The following is a 4,997-nucleotide window of genomic DNA, read 5'->3' on the forward strand; positions in this document are numbered from 1 at the left end:
CATAGAACACAGGTCAGAAGACAGGACAGTCTCGCCTGTGTCTCCAACTCTGCGACCGTATTTGTGAAGCCGGGTGTGGTGCACACTTTTAATCCCTGCACTCGGGAGGCAGAGGCAGGCGGATCTCTGTGAGTTCAAGGCCAGCATGGTCTACGGAGCGAGTTCCAGCAAGGCTCCAAAGCTACAGAGAAACCCTGTCTCAAAACCAAACCAAAACAAAAGACCACAAATGCTTGTGAGAGAAATGAAAGACAGGTGGGTGGGTGACAGTCTGCTGGACGGGCAGACAGAGGGACAGAGGGACAGACGGATGGATGGAGAGAACAGGCGGACAAAGAGATGCCTGGGTAGTTGTTGTAACTGTTTGTGGGTGGGTGGGTGTAGGGGTGAATAGGTGAGAGAGACTAGGGGTAGATGGTGGGCGGTGGAGGGCCCTGCAGGGATGGATAGGTGAGAGAGACGAGGGGTAGATGGTGGGCGGTGGAGAGGGCCCTGAGGGGTGGATAGATGTGTGTGAGGGGTAGATAGTGGGCGGTGGAGAGGGCCCTGCAGGGGTGGGTAGATGAGAGAGACGAGGGGTAGATGGTGGGCGGTGGAGAGGGCCCTGCAGGGGTGGATAGGTGAGAGAGACGAGGGGAAGATGGTGGGCGGTGGAGAGGGCCCTGCAGGGGTGGATAGGTGAGAGAGACGAGGGGTAGATGGTGGGTGGTGGAGAGGATGAGGAAAGGAGCAGGCTGTGCCGAGCGCCACTCTTGTTCTAGGCAAGACTGAAGGAAAAGCAGACATAAGAACGAGCTACTCGCTGTGGGGCAGACTCCAGCTGCTGGTGGACGGGCAAGGCTGAGCGTCCCCTCAGCCTCCTCCTGGTGGGGGTGCAGACTTTGGGTACCACAGTCCTAGCCACCAGGAAGCAGGCATTGGGGTATCTAGACCGCTGTGTCCTGGCACAGGCAGGAGCCAGCAGCTCCGAGATCCCCCTTCATAATTAATAAATGAAGACGCTTGTTCATCGACGGAGCTGTGAAGAGAATATTGATTTTTAACCCAGTGCTGGGCGTGTGTGTGTGTGTGTGTGTGTGTGTGTGTGTTAGCTTTTTACACCTCATTTGGAAGTAGGCTTCCCTGAGGAGTTTTAAAACCAAAAGATACTTGCAAGACCCAGCAGGGTGGGAGTGGGGAGCAACATCAGCCATGGGCTATGAAAGAAACGGGGAGAGGGTAGGGGTGGGACCGGGAGGCGCAAGAGGCAAGAAAGTCTCATTTATTGTGGAAGTCTCTGGTGCCGAGGCTGCCGGCCTCACAGAGCGTATTTGAATATCTGATTGAGGATCAATTATTGGCTGAGTGGAGAAAGTTCACTGGGCAGTTCCCACCAGGCCATGGGGGAGGCTTAGGGGTGGGAAACGGTGTTGTGGTTTTTATTTTTTTTTATTCCACCCATAGTGCATGGCGAAGGGTGTGCACTATGGTAAATTAAACTTGATTGATGAGCACAAACCCTCAGAAATGTACCAGGCCCCTATCTCCGCGAGCGTTTTGAGGTGTCAAGGGCATGTGGATTGTGTCGGAAAGGGAGTTCACGAAAGCAGCCGGAGATGAAACCACCATCCCCGTCACCACGCCTGGCTGCTCTTTCTTTCCGATGGGAGGAAAGGGAAGGGAAGTAGGGCCATGCGGAGAAGGAGTATCTTGGCATTGTTTCTGGAAGATGCGCTGAAGCCTGGTCCAGATCCAGGGAGGGGCGGAGAAGGATAAGGAGTCCCAGCCCTGAACTACGTCACAAGCCAGAGGTAGCCTGGGCTACATGCGATCCTGCATGGAAAACTTACAGGCTCCGAGGCTGAGAACGCTTGCTGCTTTTGCAGAGGACCTAGGGTTCGGTTCTCAGCACCCATGTCAGGCGGCTCACAACTGTCTGCCACTCCAGTCCCCTCGTGGCCCCCACAGGTGCCAACACATTGGTGGCACACAATCACACAGGCAATTTTTTAATTTTAAAGAAAATGATACCACAAATCAGTGCACTCCTTCTCCCATTCTTTTTTGTTTTCCTTGGCTAGGTTTTGAGACCAGGTTTCTCTGTGTAGCCCTGGCTGTCCTGGAACTCACTCTGTAGACCAGGCTGGCCTGGAACTCACAGAGATCCTCCTGCCTCTGCCTCCAGGGTGGGAATGAAGATATGCACCGTGTCTGGCTTCCACCTGACTTGTGTGTGCCTATGTGTGTCTGTGTCCATGTCGTGTGTGTGTGTGTGTGTGTGTGTGTGTGTACATGTGTGCATGCCTGTGTGTTTCCTTGTTCACATGCACACCTGTGGTATGGGGGTGGGGACAGAGGCTGAAGCTGGACCTCACTGCCATCCCCATTGCTCCCTGTGAGCCTGGAGCTCTCTGAGTCAGCCAGGCCTCTCAGCCAGCCCAAAGGCCCCTCCTTTCTTTGCCTCCTCAGAGCTGAGGCTGCAGGGAGCGAGCGCTACCACAGATGACTCTTCTGTGTATGCTGGGGATTTGAACTCGGGTCCTCATGCATGTGCAGCAAGCTCTGACCCATTGAGCTGTCTTCCCAGTCCCTCTTCCTGGACTTTCTCCCTGCCTTAGCTCCCTGAGTACTAGGATAACAGGTGTGAGCCACAGAGTACGAGGGGACACTCATGCCGGTGACTGCCTGACCACGCTGAAGCTCCAGCCCAAATTCTTAAAACTCATTCACATCTTTATATTATGTGCATGTTGCTTTGCCTGCAAGTAAGTCTGGTACCACATGTGCGCCCGGTGCCCCACAGAGCCCAGGAGAGGGCGTTGGATCCCTGGAACGCTGAGCCGATGTGGGTGCCGGGAACCTTTGTGAGGGCAGGCTCCGCTCTGGCCACTAAGCCATCTCCCCAGCACACACTCCATCCCAAACTCTAGAACCCTTGTCTACCATCTCCCAGTGAGGTGCCGAGGCAGGAGAATCAGGAGTGCAGGATCATTCTGTCACAGATGGAGCTCAGGACCCGTGGCTACGTGAGACTCTCTCAAAACAAGACAAATAGTGGTTTTCCCGTCTTTGTGATGGACATTGCCGATCTGCCGTGTGTGGTGGGGGAAGTTGAGAATCCCTGTTGTTGTATTATCTTAGCAAATGTCTTCCTACCAGAAATAAAAGATCTTGCTGTCTCTTCAGCTAGTCAATGCTTTGGTTAGCTTTCAGACCAACAGGATTGTAATCTATACCTATCTAGAATTGAGGGTTGGGGAGACTGCTCAGTGGTTAGAGCACTGGCTGTTCTTGGAGAGGACCCAGCTTTGGTCCCTAGCACACATCTGGCCGTCCAAGACCACCTGTGACACCAACGCCAAGGGATTCCACATCCTCCTCTGGCCTCCAGAGACACCTATATAGACATACAATACAGTTAAAAATTAAATTAGCTGGGCATGATGGCTCACACCTTTAACTCTGGCACTCAGGAGGCAGAGGCAGGTGGATCTCTGTGAGTTTGAGGCCAGCCTGGTCTACAGAACAAGTTCCAGGACAGCCAGGACTACACAGAAACCCTGTCTCAAAAAACCAAACAAAACATTTGGTGACTTTTGAGTATTTATTTTTCACATGTGTGTGTGGTCGTTCCTGAACTGGGGTGTACATGGGGGTCCGAGCCGTCTCACTGGACACAGCCGGCCGGGGGCTTGCAATCGTCTTGCCTCGGTCTCCCCTGGAGTTGGGCTCACAAGTGTCCTCATGCCCAGCACACATGTGAATTTTAGCATAATTTTATTGTTGCCCCCTCTATAGAAAAGAAAAAAGAACAAGACTACACTTGATTCCGGCCACAAAGAGGCCAACACCGGGGACGTGGAGCTGGATCCCCGACTGACATTGAAATAGGACCGTGTGGATTTGTGGCGAGGGGGGTGACATTTCCACGTCTAAGGTCTCCTTTCGCCTCGCACGCCTGCTCCGTGTTCGTCTCTGGCTTCTCAGAAGTCTTTCCACTGCACCATTATTGACCTCTAACCAACAAAATTAGATTAAAGCGTTTTCTTCTGGTTTTAAATTTTATTCATTGGTGTGTGTGTGTGTGTGTGTGTGTGTGTGCGTGTGTGTGTGTACGTGTGTGTGTGCGTGTGTGTGTGTGTGCGTGTGTGTGTGCGTGTGTGTGTGTGCGCGTGTGTGTGTGTGCCCGTGCGCACGCGTGTGTGTATACAGTGCGTGTGCCCAGTGCCCACAGAGGTCAGAAGAGGGTGTCAGATCCTCTGAAACTAGAGATACCGATGCCCAGTGAGCCGTCATGTGGGCGCTGGGAACTGAGCCCAGGCTCTCTGCTTGTGCTAACCGCTGGACCACTTCTCCAGTCCCGTGATTTGCTTGTTTTTCTGAGGTAGGATTTTGCCACTGGGCACTCCCTGGGATGAGTGACAGCTGGCTGCATGTCCAAATGCAGCTGTCACAGTCTCTCAGGTAGACATCCCAACTGTCTGGGGACGAAGCCTCTGCGCTTCTCTGTTTCCAGCCTTCCTCAGCTTCCTCCTCCTGCCTCCTGTGCAGGCTCGTCTTCCTGAAGGTGTAGAATTCTGCGGACAATCAAATCACTGTGCATGTCCTGGGCACTGGAGGAGCGTGACCCACAGGTGGGTCTCCCACCTTCAAGCCAGGTGCATGGCAGTTAAAGACGATGCTGCTGGGGGACCTTTCTTCCGATGGCCGGGCTTTGATCCCAGCCCTTCCCCCTCACCTCCCCAGAACCCATCCATCCTTGATGTCTGGATCATGTCTGGATCATCACACTTTGTGGGCCTTTGTGTCTGGGTCTCTCCCACAGCACCCTGACCTCAAGTTCCTTCCACCCTGTGGGCAGCGTTAAGAGCCTCGCTCCTGCTCATGGCCGAGTGACACTCCAGTTGTCGGTGGGTCACACGGAGCACATCTGTTCACACTTCACCATCTGTGGACCGTGTGACTGTGAACATCAGTGCAAACGATTTGGTGCTATTTGAATGTGGAACGTTAACTTT

The sequence above is a fragment of the Myodes glareolus genome, chromosome 8 (assembly GCF_982192425.1).
Source record: "Myodes glareolus chromosome 8, mMyoGla1.1, whole genome shotgun sequence".
Taxonomy (NCBI): domain Eukaryota; kingdom Metazoa; phylum Chordata; class Mammalia; order Rodentia; family Cricetidae; genus Myodes; species Myodes glareolus.